The 16,585-nt window shown below is 35.6% G+C and overlaps 1 pseudogene; it reads right to left on the bottom strand.

Moving 5' to 3' along the window:
• Positions 1-2,780: 2,780 nt before the first annotated feature.
• LOC142616714 (melianol synthase CYP71BQ17-like) lies at positions 2,781-8,173 on the bottom strand (annotated as a pseudogene).
• Between the last annotated feature and the right edge of the window lie 8,412 nt (positions 8,174-16,585).

Below are 16,585 nucleotides of genomic sequence, written 5' to 3'. Positions count from 1 at the left end.
AATTAGACTCTACCGATTGAAAATTGTGCAGATTTTTTTTTGCAGAATTTTCCAACTTAGCCCAAGCCCGTTTTACGTGTAGGGTTTTATGTTTTTCCCTAGGTATAAAAGGGAAAATCCTAGCCACATTTCTAGAGGTTGTTGATGCTGTGTGTGTGAATCTTCTGTGAGATCTAGAGGTGTTTGCCTTCACACAAATTTAGAGTTATCAAGGATCAAGATTATGTCAAGAACTTGATGATCATTCAGTTGTTGCATTAAGAGCTTAAGGATATACAAGCGGAAGTGCTTGTGCTTGTTGGGAATCCAAGAAGGAAGTAATCTGTGAACTTGGAGTTGTCACGTGGTTGTGGTAGTAAGTTTCCTACTCGAGGTAGCAATAGGATATTAGTAGTCTAAGTCACTATTGTGTAAACTTCAATTTCTTCATAGTGGATTCAATCCTTGAGGATAGTTAGGTTAAATCCTCCCCAGATTTTTACCGATTTGGTTAAATCCTCTCCAGGTTTTGTAATGGACTGTTTATATGTAAACTTTGAGCATTTTATTGTGTTTGTGTTTTGTCACGGATTTCCAAAGGGGGAGTTTGTTAGGTTCTAAGACCTTTAGATTTAAATGTATTAGAACACTAATTTATAATGTTGGCAAACCATGATCAAAACATTTAAGTCTTGTTTAGATTACTCAAAGTACGTGTCTTTTATGTAAAGTTGGAATCGAGTTCCTGTAGAATTTACTATGCAATTCTGCCTGACTCGATTGATCGAGAATTAGACTCGACCGATTGAAAATTGTGCAGATTTTTTTTGTAGAATTTTCCAACTTAACCCAAGCCCGTTTTATGTGTAGGGTTTTATGTTTTGTCCTAGGTATAAAAGGGAAAATCCTAGCCACATTTTTAGAGGTTGTTGATGCTATGTGTGTGAATCTTCTATGAGATTTAGAGGTGTTTGCCTTCACACAAATTTAGAGCTATCAAGGATCAAGATTATGTCAAGAACTTGATGATCATTCAGTTGCTGCATTAAGAGCTTAACGATATACAAGCAGGAGTGCTTGTGCTTGCTAAAAATCCAAGAAGGAAGTAGTCTGTGGACTCGGAGATGTCACGTGGTCGTGGTAGTAAGTTTCCTACTCGAGGTAGTAATAGGATGTTAGTGGTCTAAGTCGCTATTGTGTAAACTTCAATTTCTTCATAGTGGATTCAGTTTTACCTTGAAGATAGTTAGGTTAAATCATCCTTATGTTTTTACTGATTTGGTTTTCCTAGGCCATCATATCATTGTGTTTTTTATATTTCCGCTGCTTTGCATGATATGATTGTTTTGTTTTAACCTAGATCTAAATAATAAACCTAAGCATTCATTTGGTTAATTAATTTGGTTAAACTATCTAGTTTTACAGGGGTCTAAAAACGTACATATCTATATCAAAAATAAATATCATAATCTTGAAAATGAAAAAAATAATTTTGGCATATGAAAATTCATGTGAAATAGGCTTAGAAAAAGTTATAAATTTATATTTTGTAATTTTGTAGGCTATCATAATGCGCCCCCCCCCCCCTCCCAAAAAAAACGGGTGGTACTAAAAATGGCATTTCTTCAACCTTTTGAACATATAAAGAATGCAAAGAATATGGGTTTTAGTCAGGTCAACTGGTAAAGTCTTTAATAGTTGAATAAGAGATTTGATGTTTAATCCCTGTCTACACCAAAAACCGATTAGTGCTTTAGCCTAATAATAAAAAAGTTATCATAAGAAACAAACGTCATAAGTTGATACTCTCTCTCTTAAAAAAAAATTTAAAGAATTTTGAAAGAAAATTATTTTCCTTTGAAAATTTGGACTTCTGAAGCTTTGAAATAAGTTTTTTTTTTTAAAAAAAAATACTAAATATTTTTAACACACATACATACAGGGAGAAGAGAGAAAGTTTTAACTTTGAACTGAGTATTAATTTGACTTCTTTTGGAAATAAAATATAATGATAAGATATGACTTTTCAAGCATGTTCATACAGTATAACCCCTGAAATTACAAAAATTTTCAGTCTTCTTTTTACAAATTTTGTTAATTGTTATTTCATAGTCTCTTTTAATTTTATGATATCTATGTATGATATAATTGGGACCACATTAAATAAGAAAAGGGATTTCTAAGTGTTAAATTTAGGGTTTTGAGAAGTAAGGGAAAACTATATATTTTTTTTCCCTCTAAATAGAGTTTTGGCAAAAGAACGGAAAGGATTTTGGATTTTGGAGAGAGGAGAAAACTTTCAAATGATTTTTTCAAAACTATTTTGTGGTTTTCCGTTGTTTTAATTTGTGCCTTTTGTATGTTTCAAATTGATCAAGTCGTGTGTTCAAAGGGTTTGATTGAGATATTTATAAAAATAGCTCACTGCAAGATTTAGGGTTCATAGGGTTTTTGGATTTCTGTTTGAATATATGCGTATATATGTGTGTATAGTGCTTAAATATATAGCATTGATAATTGTATTCACATGTTCTTTGAATCTAAGGGCCACTTCCTTAGTTGTTTGCACTCGTGTATCGATTTTTTGATTGGGGCAAATCAAAACTTGGAAAAGAATTAAACTTGAATAAACTTCGCACTTCCCCATAATTACTTCATTCATGATTCAACAGGTACATTATTTAAATAGGACACACTTGATACCAACACTCCCTAAAATACATAAACAACTTAAAAATCAATACTTCTTAAAAAAGTCTTACACAGCAAACATAATAGCAACTCTGGCTAACTTATATTATTTAGTGTCTTCCGTGAAGAAGATGTTTCAAAGGAGTGGCAATTAGGTACAAAACATTTTTTCTCCTACAGGATAATCCAAAAGTCTCAGATATATTTAGTTCTTCTGGCTTAATCTCATTAGGGAGCTTCCAATTAAAGTGATACAACAATTGAGAAAGAACAAGTTCAATACTAGCAAGACCAAATGATATGCCTGGACATATCCTCCTACCACCTCCAAATGGAATGAATTCAAGATTGGACGCTTTAAAAATGAATAGGGGAATCTTGAAACTTCTCGGGGCGAAAGCAACTAGCTAGCATCAATCCAATATTCAGTATCTCTCCCTATGGTCCATGCATTAATGATTACTTTGGTGTTATTAGGTATCTCATACCCATAAATTTCACATTTTTCTCTTGATTCTCTTGGGATCAAGGCACCAGGAGTAGGGGTGGCAAAATTTGACACGACCCGCAAACCCGACACGACACGACACGAAATTAGCAGGTTATGAGTTGAGGCTTAACGGGTTCGTGTCATATTTGGGTTGACACGGCTAACCCGTTTAATAAATGGGTTGAGTTAGTGTTGAACACATAGAACCTGTTTGACCCGTTTAATTAAATGATATTTTACCAATATACCCTTCAAACTCTAGGTATATAAACTTATTAGTTGTTGTGATTTATTTTCTTTGACATATTGTGATTGAGTATTTGTGATATTGGGATATGCTTTAATTTTGAATGATTATTTGTGATGCAGTTACTCGTTAGTTCTGAATTTTATATTAAAAATATTTATTTGTTTGTTTTTTCATTAATTTTTATTTTTCATTTTGATAAAATCTGATAAACAGGTCGACACGACTGATCCGTTTAATAAATGGGTCGTGTTAGGGTTGAGGAATCTTGACCCGTTTAATAAACATGTCGGGTTAGTGTTGACCTATGTAGTCGAATACTCATAACTTGACACGACACGAACCCGACACGCGAACACGAATTGCCACCCCTAACCAGGAGGGTGTAATCGCAAAGTTTCTTTTACTACTAATTTCAAGTAATTTAGCTTTTGAATGTTTGCCTCATCAAAATTACTCTGCCCTTCAAGGACGTGCCGCACTTTTGCTTGTGCCTTCTCCATTACTCTTGGGTCTTTCATTAATTCTGACATTGCCCATTCGATTGTGGTTGCTGAAGTCTCACTTCCTGCAGCAAAGACCTCCTGAAAAATGATGTTGACTCACAGTCACATTGTGAGATGGCAGTTTAATACTAAGCAAAATAGGGTAGCTTTATAATTTGTGCGTGTATATTTGATTTTTCTTCCAAATTCCTAATTTTGTGAATTGGATGTCGATTATTGTTACGAGTAAATGAAATTTATGTCAAAGGAAAATTTTTGTGCACTACACAATCTAATTGGCTTATAAACTACAAAGTGTACCACTCAAAAGAATATGGTGTGGCAAAATACATACCTCAAATCGTTCACCACTTAATGGAGTAAAAGATCCTTGTAAAACTATTTGTAAAAAACTGTTCATTTACTAATAGAGAAGAAGAAAAAATAAAAGGAGAAGCACAAAAAAAAAAAAAAAACCAAGGTGACAGCTTTGATGTGGTTGCTTGGGACGTTGAATTCAAGCTCGCCTTTTTGCTGAAGTTTCAAAAGCACATCAATCATATCATCATTATCACTGTCTTCACATTTTTTTCCTAAACTGACACTTTTTTTTTTCTAATGATCGTTGATTATATTATTGAGAATTTTGTCTGTTTTTGTATGCATTTTCAACAATGCGGTCTTGATTCCTGTTAAGGAAACCAAGGAACTTCAGTGAAGGAAACAAATCACCAAAAAAAACCCCTAACTTATATAAACTTATAAACCCTAACTTATTCTCTCATTTCACTCAGCCAACTACCCTAGCCGCCCCTCCCACTCTCACTCACTCTCCTCTCATGTCTCACGCCGACGGCCACCGAATGTCAACTGCCCCTCTCTCAAGCTCTCAGCCTCTCAGTCTCACTCTCTTTGCCGAATAAGACAAAGACGAAAATCTAAGATTCTCACCGCAAAGCCTCTTCGATCTCACCCAGTTTCGTTCAATATTGCTCCCTATATTTGCTTTGCACTGAGTTTACTGATAGTTGAAGTCAACGACCACAACGACAGTGATTTACGGGAATGGATTTAGATGTTCTTCTTCCATTTTTTCTTTATTTGATTAGTGGGTTTGAGGATTTAGATTCTCTTTGTTTAACCTGTGGGTTTGGGGATTTAGATTTGGTTTTTAAGATTTGATATGCCTTGCATGTGCTTGTTTTAGATTTTGATTTCAAATGTATTTGGTTTCTGGGAATAGTTTGATTTTAGCTAGAATAGGTGCTGATTAAGAGGCAGATTTCCTTTTGTTTTCTAGTCTACCTGTGGACTTGCTTAAGACCTTAGAGGATGACTGTAATGGAGTTTATTTCAACTGACTTTGTACTGCTTTGGATGTAGTTGTTTAGTTTAATGATATCATCGTTTTAACCCAAAAAAAGAAAAAAGTTTGATTTCAAATGTATTTGGTTTCAGTGGATGGGAAATTTGAATGGGTATGGTGGATATGATTTGAGATTTAGTTAGATTTGTTGTTTGTGCTGCTGTGATTAGGAAAACATAATTTTTTTTTTTGATTGGGCCACAAATTAGGCCTCTGTTAGGGGCTGAAGATTGGGCCCTAAAGTGGCCTAGCTAGGTGGGGCCCATAGGGCCTAAAAAAATCCATTTAGTAAATGGGTCCCAAAAAAAATCTGTTTAATAAATGGGCCGGGTCTGGCCCGTGGGTCCTGCTTGCAGGTTGGGTCCGGGTATGAAAAAATCCGGCCCGAACCTGGTTCGTTGCCATTCCTAAAACAATGAGAGTTTGAAGCAATGGGAATGGTGAAAATATGTAAAAGAAGCCATATGTTGGGGCATATGGTTTTGTATCCGTTGGTGCAAGGAACACTAGGTGTACTTATAGTATGTTAGATGACAATATGCAAGTGAAATATGATACTATCATATCTTAATTCAGTGCCATATGAAGTTTGGCTATTTCCTTTTTAATTTTTGTGGTTTTGGCTTTGATCCAATATTTCAGTGTGTCGGACTAGAAGCTAAACTGACAGGGTTTATAAATAAATAAGTTAAAGAAAAGCAGACCAAATCTACAACTTTTTTTTTTTCTTTTGAAAAGCCAAATCAACAACTTTATTTGTTAGATATTATTACCTTTAATTAGGCTGTGTCAGATTATTTAAAAGTATATACATATGCATGTCATGCACATCATGCTGTCCATTCTTGCTTTTCTCTGATTCGTTTCTTTCATTTTCTTTCTATTGCAGGTGCAACACGTTTGCAGGGTATAAATGGTTTGTGGATAAGTGTTTTGGTTCCTTCATTCCCTTTCTATTCTAAGTGTAACACGTTTGCAGGGATAAAAGGTTTGTGGATAGGGGAGTATGTCCTACACATTAGCCAAAACTTAAATCCTCTTTATTGGTGCAAACACAATGATAATGGAAATAACACGAAAAGAAACTGAATAATACTTCTGAATTTTTATTAGTTTAAGGAAAGAGATTACACAACACTATTTGGACTGAGGCGCGGCACTCGCTCTCTTTAAGGAGATTCAAGCCCTTGGTTGGCTAAACTTTGTAACCGGTGCAGACCGTCTCTGACTTGTCTCCCCCATGATATAATAGGCCAACAAGTGTTGTATGGCTAGAACAACCTTTGCACAAAGTGTTCAAGCCCAAAGCTCCACCAGAAAGAACACCATTCCTTGCCAAAAATCTCTCTATTTTAATGGTGAGATAAGGAGTTTTCTGAATAATGAAAAGGCCCAAACGGATAGTTCATTAAGTGGGTTAATGGCTCATTATTTTCCATAATAAAAATGGAATATGAATTCGGGTCATTTACTCACCAACGGATATGGTAATTACTCTGAATGAGCTGTCAAGTAGGAGGATCCAAGGTGTTGATTCATTTCCAATTTTGACACCTCCACCCTTCACCTCCCCCTTGCGCACGTATCTAGCCCAATATTTGAGACAATCCATATTAGCCCATTAATCACCACAATTAAAAAGAACAAAATAGTCTCTCTCATTTTCAATGTGGGATTAAACATTTTTCACTAACTCCTCATCTTCCACATTCACTCCCACATCTTTACATTTATGTTATAAAATTTATTCATTTAATTATTTAATATTAAAATGCTCCAACAATCCTCCACTCATTTTAATATTAAATTTTTAGTTAAAGAGAGATTACCAGGCAAAGATGGGTCACTATGCATCATGAAGGTGTGCTCTGCATTGAACCTTCACTTAGTAAAACAACGATCTCAACTCCAGAGTCGTAGTGGTCTCCGACTTGAACTAGGACTGCTTTAGGGAAATTAAGTGTCACTGCTTACACATAACAACCCAGGTGTTGACATGAGCTTTTATAGCTAGCACTTTACGGCCATGTGCTGATCCTGGTTTCATGAGTGTATTTAAGATTAAGTCCAAATCTCATAAAGAGCGGCCCCACCCCCACACTCACATAGGTGAAATTTTGTCAAGGGTGCTCCTGTAATTCTGACACCCCACTCATACAAGCTACAAATTTCATTAAGAGTTTTTTTACTCAACCTATCCACATTACAGGATAAATGCACTTACATCATAGGGATGAACAATTAAAAAATTATTTACAAAATAAATAATTAACAAAATAAATTTTGCATTTCTTACAACCATCGTATGATTCGTTTTTCCCATGAACCCAATTTTCAAGATCTCTGGTCTTTGGGTTGGGTATCCTCATACATGGCTCATGATTCTATGGACTTTAGTCCCATCCCCCTCGATGTATTCCAGACTCTATCTTTTGCCAAGGCCTTGGTAAATGGATCTGGAAGATTATCATTAGATTTAATATAATCCACAGTTATGATGCCACTACTCAAATAAGATCGCACAGTACTGTGCTTTCTTCATATAGGTCTGGATTTACCATTGTAATAACGGTTTTTAACTCTACCAATTGCAGCAGTGCTTCACAATGAATTAATATAGGTGGAATTGGCTTTTCCCAAAGTGGAATTTCATATAACAAATCTCTAAGCCAATTTGCCTCTTCACTAACTGACGCTAATGCTATTAATTCAGCTTCCATTGTTGAATTAGCAATTATTGTTTTTTTTTTAGATTTCCAACAAATGACACCACTACCTAAGGTAAAAATATAACCAGTGGTAGAGAGAGAATCACCTGACAAAGTATTCCAATCGGTATCACTAAAACGTTCAATCACAGCAGGGTATTTTTTATAAAACAAGCCATAACCTTTGGTACCAATTAAATATCTCATGTCTCGCTTAATAGCTAGCCAATGATCTTTACTCGGCTTGCTAGTAAACCTGCTTAGCACTCCTACTGCATATGCAATGTCAAGTCTAGTACAATCAGTAGCATAACGCAAACTACCAATGATGCTAGCATAATCCTTTTGATTAAAAATTTCATCATCATTATTCACAGGAAATAAATGAACACTAGAATCAAAAGGAGTAGTTACACTTTTGTGATCATGAAAATTATATTTTCTCAACATAATGTGATTGATCGAGATATATTTCATCACATGCTTTTGTAATTTTTATACCCAAAATAAAATTAGCCTCACCAAGATCTTTCATATCAAAATGGCTTTTAAGCATATTTTTTGTCTCATTTATAACATGCATATTTGAGCCAAAAATCAACATATCATCCACATAGAGGCTAATAATAACATGTAAATTATTCCATGATTTAGAATAAATACATTTATCACATTCATTTGATTTATAACCATTCTTAATCATGTAGGAATCAAACTTTTCATGCCACTGTTTAGGTGTTTGTTTTAAGCCATATAGGGATTTAGTTAGCTTACATACCTTGCTTTCTTGTCCAGGCTCTACAAAGCCTTCAGGTTGATCCGTATAAATCTCTTCCTCTAGGTCCCCATTTAGAAAAGCAATTTTTACATCCATTTGATGAATTTTCAAATCAAAAATTGCAGCAATAGCAATTAGCAATCTAATAGATGTAATTCTTGTTACCGGAGAAAATGTATCAAAGAAATCAAGATCAGTTTTTTGTTTAAAGCCTTTTGCAACAAGTCTAGCTTTAAACTTATCTATTGATCCATCCGGTTTCAACTTTTTTCTAAGAACCCATTTACAACCTATGGTCTTACAATCCGGTGGAAGATCTACTAATTTCCAAGTTTTATTAGAAATTAGAGATTCCATCTCATCATTTACAGCCTCTTTCCAAAATATAGCATCGGGTGATGTTAAGGCCTCTTTTAAATTTTGGGGATTTTCCTCAATGTTAAAAAAATAATAATTAGGACCAAAATCCTTTTCAACTCTAGCTCTTTTACTCCTTCTAGGTTCCATTTCAAAATTTTCTTGATTTTGTAAATGTGAAGTAGAAGAACTAGGTTGTGACAAAATATTTTCTTTACCCCCACTATTTTTCAATTTAAAAGGAAATTTTTTTTCATGAAAAATTGCATCACTAGATTCAAAAATTATTTTTTTTTCCAGATCAAAAAATCTATAGGCTGTACTATTAAATGAATAACCAAGAAAAGTACAGATAGTAGCTCTTATACCTAATTTAGGCATTTTAGGGTCAGTAAGTCTTACATAAGCAAGACAACCCCATACTCTCAAATATCCCAAATTTGGCTTATGTCCTTTCTACATCTCAAAAGGTGTGGTGTGTGACTTTTTATGTGGTACCCTATTTAAAACATGACATGCAGTTAAAATAGTTTCACCCCAAAAATGTAAAGGTGCACTAGATTCAATTAACATGGCATTTGTTAACTCAATTAAAGTTCTATTTTTCCTTTCAGCCACACCATTAGAAGCAGGTGAATATGGTGCAGTAGTTTCATGGATAATTCCCAAAGACTGAACAAATGAGTTGCATGCACTTGATTCATACTCACAGCCTCTATCACTTCTTATTCTTTTATTTTTCTACTGAATTGATTTTCAACTTCTTTTAAAAAATCTTGAAATTTTTCAAAAGCATCATTTTTATTTTTCAACAAATAAATAGTTGTATATTTTGAGAAATCATCAATAAAAGTGATAATATATCTATTTCCTCCAAGAGTTAAAATTCCCTCAAATTCACATAAATCGGAGTGAATTAACTCAAGCAATTCGGTATTTCTTACAACACTTTTATGAGGCCTTTTTGTAATCTTAGCTTGACTACAAGTTTCACATTTTTCAGAATCTTTTGACAGTCTTGGAATTAATCCTAAACTACTCATGATTCCCACATATCTACTATTTATATGACACAAACGAGCATGCCAAAAATTAACAGAAGAAAGCATATAAACTGAACTGGTAGATGCTTTATTATTCTCAACATTCAATTTAAACATTCCATTACAAGCATAACCCTTGGCCACAAATAATCCCTTTTTTAGTGATTACATAATGTTAGCACACGTCCAGAAGTAAATTTCAATTCAACCTCACCACTCCTAAGAACCTTGGTTTTGCTAGAGTTACCAAGCATAACAGTTTCTTCTTCTTCAAAATGAGTGTACACCTTGAACCAATTTTTGTCATAGCAGACGTGCCTATTAGCACCAGAATCTGTCCACCACCCTTCAACATATTGCACCATATTGATGTTTGAAATCATAGCCACTAAAGGCTCTTCGGTTACGTTAGCCTGCAGGACAGATTCACGTTTTCGAAATTTGCAAAATCGAGCAATATGCCCACTCTTGCCACAGACAAAACATGATCTATTAAATTGATCTTGTGAAGGGGGTCCTTGGTTCTTATTGTAATTTTTATTCGGGTTTCCCCTTCCTTGAGGTGATCTATTATTGTTTTTAAAGGCTTTCTTTTTTTGCTTCAATTGACCATTTTTAGGAGAACGATTTTTGGACATATTATGATTGGATGAAATAAGGTTTACCTTTATGGTGGAATTACCATTGCTCTCTTGTGTCATGAGTGCATCTTGTCCTCTAGCCTCCTCCTCCACACGAATGCGTGTGATCAAAGTCTCCAAGGATGTCTCCTTTTGTTTGTGCAGCAAAGTCTTTTGGAACTCCCTCCAAGATTGTGGTAGTTTGTCAATTATGCCAGCTACCACCAAATTGTCTCCGATCTTAATGCCTTCGGATCTCAATTCTGCTACAATCATTTGAAAGTCTTGTGCTTGATCCACCACCGATTTTCCATCCACCATTTGGTAATGGAAAAATCTACTAGCAGCATATTTCTTTGCACCTGCCTCCTCGATATCATACTTGCTTTGTAAAGCTTTCCAAATTTTTTTAGCAGACTTGTAAGTTGTATCATAATAATCATAGAAATGATCGGCAAGACAATTTAATAGATAAGAGCAACAATTATATTCATCTTTTGTATACTTATCTATTTTTTCTTGATGAAGAATATATTCTTCGTCACTCATCTCATCGGTAGGAACCTTTGACGGATTCTTCTCAGTGAGGATGTATGCAACTTTGAGAAGGCTCAAGTAGAAGAAGACCTTTCCTTTCCACCTCTTGAAGTGGGCTCCCTTAAAGCGAAAGGGCTTGTTGAGATCTCCAACAGTCTCATTTGGTTTCTCTTGTGTAGGCTCCATGTGTTGAATCTCCTTAAAATTGTTGGTGCAAACACAATGATAATGGAAATAACACGAAGAGAAACTGAATAATACATCTGAATTTTTATTAGTTTAAGGAAAGAGATTACACAACACTATTTGGACTGAGGCGCGGCACTCACTCTCTTTAAGGAGATTCAAGCCCTTGGTTGGCTAAACTTTGTAACCGGTGCAGACCGTCTCTGACTTGTCTTCCCCAGGATACAACAACCCAACAAGTGTTGTATGGCTAGAACAACCTCTGCACAAAGTGTTCAAGCCAAAGCTCCACTAGAAAGAACACCCTTCCTTGCCAAGAATCTCTCTATTTTTTTTTAGTGTATATTGCAGTCACTTGGATTGTGTCTAAATGGGTCTATTTATAGGCTCAATGGGCCTCATGAAATTATTACCCAAATTAATCTGATTAATTAGGTCCATTATTTCTGATATAGTGGGTGTTACAAAATTAATTGTTGGATATTATTCTGATGGGCTAGAGTTACACAATTAATGGTGAGATAAGAAGTTTTCTGAATAATGAAAAGGCCCAAACGGATAGTTCATTAAGTGGGTTGATGGCTCATTATTTTCCATAATAAAAATGGAATATTAATTCGGGCTATTTACTCACCAACAGATATGGTAATTACTCTGAATGGGCTGTCAAGTAGGAGGATCCAAGGTGCTGATTCATTTCCAATTTTGACACCTCCACCCTTCACCTCCCCCTTGCGCACGTATCTGGCCCAATATTTGAGACAATCCATGTTAGCCCATTAATCACCACAATTAAAAAGAACAAAATAGTCTCTCTCCTTTTCAATGTGAGATTAAACATTTTTCACTAACTCCTCATCTTCCACATTCACTCCCACATCTTTACATTTATGTTATAAAATTTATTCATTTTAATTATTTAATATTAAAATGCTCCAACACTCTTTATATTACAGAATTAACTCTTAATATTGAGATAGCTTTTGATGATGCAAGAAATCAACAGTTGAGATCTTCATCAGTGTGGATAGACGATGGTAATGGATTCGTTCAGGGACGAACCTCCAACAGATATGAAATAGAAAAAAAGTGATACACAGGTGTGGTGTTTGCCAAACACTCTCCGATGATTAAGTTAGAATGAGATTCAATCAATGTATATTGCAAAAGAATTCCACTTGAAAATAGATTTTGGATTCAGAATTGTATGTCCCTGTTGGTGCTATCTTTGCCTGACTTTATAGCCGTCTTTGTCTTTAATGAGCAATGGATCTCTACAGGTTAGGGCATTACAAACTAGTGCTTTGACTTGTGTAATGTCTTCTTTCTCGTTGCTCCATCCGTTACTCCTTGTCATAAATGCTCGCTATAAATGCATAACGTATCATGGCTTCATTCATTATTTGAATGATGAAGCCGTTATTTTTTGGACTCATTATCTTTCAATTAGGCCCATCAGGTACCAGCACAAAAATAGAGGGAAAGTGTGAAAAAAAAATGGGTAAGCCTTTGGGTGAATGCAATTAATTCTGAAAAATTTTAAAATCACAACTAATTTTTCTATTTTCACACATATAAGCAGTGAGTTTATATAAAAATGAAAGGTAAACAGTTATTGTCTATCACATAAAATAGTTGTAAAAATAAATACGAAATTAATTATATTTCAAAAATAGTAACGCATTTATTCTTGGACTCATTTCCATTCACTCTCTTCAGGAAAGATCTTTCCAACAACAAAAGCACCACCACATCTCTGTGTCACTTCAAAGCAGGGATCACGTTACAGATAGATAGTGATTCTCTATCAAGGATTCCACTCGGATTTGAGCCACTAAAAACAACATCATAACAAAAAGTCCAAAATTCATAAAAAGGTTAAGGGAATCCTTGATGTCTATGATTACAGAAAAGAAATCCGAGACATGTTATTTATGTCACGTCCCAGTCAATCAAACCAGGAAATTTAAAAAAAAAAAAAAAAAGGTCAGTTGTTTTTGTGGTTCACACGTGCTACCTCACCTACCCCACCCATTCCCCACCACACAATTCACTCCATCTTATCTCCTTTTTGGCCGGCTCACTCTATGCCTTTCTTTTTTTCATTTTCTCTCATCACTCCTCTCTACTCTCATATCCCCTCTCACCGGTACTTCCATACCACTGTAGAGAGGAAAAATTTTTGACCTATCACAAGTTGACACATCATACTACCAAGTCTACAAAATGCAACCAATTACAAAGCACCACATACTGCTGCTAGGTTTTGCCATCACTATTCAGAAATCAATAGAAATTTGCCAAGTGTCATTGAAATAAAGGCATGAAACGCATCAGCATGCGTAAGCGATGACACAAGCAGCCCTGCACGTGTAAGCGATGACACAAGCAATCCAACATGTGTAAGCGATGACATAAGCGGACCAATCAGGCTGTGACATGTGTCACCAATCAGACTTCGCCACGTGTCGCTCACCCACCTCCAAACTCCTATAAATAGAAGCCTTCCTAAGACATTTGGCAAGGACAGAAAAAAGAGATCTTGAGTTCAGAAATCCAGAAGCTCTGCCGGAATCAAACCCCGAAGCCTCCAAGAATTTCAAGAACTTCAACCTCGAATACAGACAACATTCGAAGCAAAATCATCCAAACTACTCGTCCAGGTCTCAAAGGTCACTAGAATCAAGCTTAAAAGCCTCTAGAAACCTTAACAAACCACAAATCAGCGAAGCTCTAAGGATTCTAGCCTCTAAAGCCCAGAAGAACTTCCACCACAAACCTTCAAAAAAGAAGAACACACGAAGAACAACAAAGAACGTGAAGAACAAAGAATTTCTAACAAGCTCATAGCCAGAGATTCATTGTAATTTTGTTTCAAAGATCTTTGATCCATTCCTCAGCCAAATTGAAGGATATCTTGTGTTCAAATTAAAATCACATCACCATAATTCCAATCAATAAATCTTTCAGGGAGATCGAATCAAAGGATCACTCTTTTGTAATTATAGAGAATTGTACCACATATTCATCAATACAAATTCGCATTTGTGAAACTATTTTGCTTGTTTGATTTATTTCGAACTAAGAAATTAGTCGTCTACAAATTCTGGCACGCCCAGTGGGACCTCTTTGCCTCTCATCTCTTTCTCCTTCAAAAGAAAAGAAATTCGATTTGCTACTAGCTTCCATGGCCTCTAACAAGAATGCTCAAAAATCGGTGATTGATGCTTCCGTTGTGGATGATTATGTCGGTCCAATCACTCGTAGTCGATCCAAAGCTCTTGATCAACCGCAACCCTAATCAACCAAAGAAAGCAAGCTTCATAATACCATATCTCTGGACTTTCTTGCAAAAAGGAAAGCTACTGCTAAGGATTCATCTATTTCGAAAGATTTTGAGATCAATGATGAATCATCCCCAACAAAGACATTTTCTATCAACTCTTCACCCGTGATGCGAAACTTAAGGAACAAAATGCCTTTGACTCATCTTGTCTCATCGTTTTCTCCATCATATCTAGAGGTCATGCCAGTAATGATGACCAACACCTCTACTATGGAAGAAAAGATGGTTGAAATGGAACAAAGGGTCACCCTTCTCACAAAAGCACTTGAAGATAAGGATGTCCAAATTGCAACCCTGATGAACAAACTGGAAGTCCAAGATTCGGGTGAATCAAATCTTGACCTTGAACACCCTCCTAGCTTTACCTTAAAGGGAGAAAACACTAGGGGTGATAAGGGAAAAGGAGGTGAAGGCACTTCTCAACACGAACATTCCACCTCAATGGCCTCGATATCTATCCAACAACTGCAGGACATGATAACGAACACCATGCGAGCACAATATGGAGGTTATTCTACATATTCTCTCATATATTCAAAACCCTATACAAAGCCCATTGACAATATGAGAATGCCAAATGGGTATCAACCCCCCAAGTTCTTGCAATTCGATGGCAAGGGAAACCTTAAGCAACACGTTGCTCACTTTGTAGAAACCTGTGAGAACACAAGGACTCAAGGAGGCCTCTTTGTAAAGCAGTTTGTACGTTCACTGAAAGGGAATGCCTTTGATTGTTATACGAACTTAGAACCTGAGTCAATTAATAGTTGGGAACAGTTGGAAAGGGAGTTCCTTAACCGGTTTTACAGCACGCGCCGCACGGTAAGCATGATGGAGCTTACCAATACTAAGCAGTGGAAAAACGAGCCCGTTGTTGACTATATCAATCGATGGCATTCTTTGAGTCTAGATTGTAAGGATAGACTATCTGAAATATCTGCTGTAGAAATGTGCATCCAAGGCATGCATTGGGGACTTCTGTACATCCTACAGGGGATAAAGCCCCGAACATTCAAAGAATTGGCAACTCGTGCGCATGACATGGAATTAAGTATCTCTTGCCATGGAAATATGAAACCTCCCGTACTTGAAGAAAAGAAAGAAAGGTGGGAAATAAAGAAAAATGACAAGAATACAAAAAGTAATGTCAAAGACTCCATGAATATCAACCCTGCCCTAGTCAAAATTTCAACAGGAAATGTGAAGGCTAATGAGAAGAGGCCTGAGGGAGGCCAACAACGCGAGACGTGATGTAGGACACAATTTACTGTTTAATTATTGTAATTTATTATTTTTGGTATTTTTTTGTAAAAACGTTATTTTAGGTTTAGGTGATTTAATTCCTTGTTTTTAGGTGCATTTAATGCTTTTTAGGTCAAATTTGATTCTAGATATGGTAAGGTATCAATTAGGAGTTATTTTAGAATATATTTTCTTGTCTATCAAGTTTTATGGAGCCCTTAAATAGGCCCTTAAGTCTGTAAACGTTTTTTCATATAATATTATTGAATAAAAATCAGAAAATGTGAGGCTTTGCTCTTCTTTTGGTTCTTCAAGAACTGTGAACTTATCAGGGATTCTTCCTTGTGGCGTTCAAACTTTATACCTTTGGTTCGTGATTCTTTATAATCATTGGGTCAAGGTCAACTTATACCTTTGGTTCGCGTTTCGATTATAAACGTTGGGTCAGGGTTTCTATCAAAAATCTGAATTTTAGCTTTCTTGGGCAAGTATTCCAATATTTTTGTTGGG

This window comes from Castanea sativa, chromosome 11 (assembly GCF_040712315.1).
Source record: "Castanea sativa cultivar Marrone di Chiusa Pesio chromosome 11, ASM4071231v1".
NCBI lineage: Eukaryota > Viridiplantae > Streptophyta > Magnoliopsida > Fagales > Fagaceae > Castanea > Castanea sativa.
This window is presented reverse-complemented; position numbering and strand designations above follow the sequence as displayed.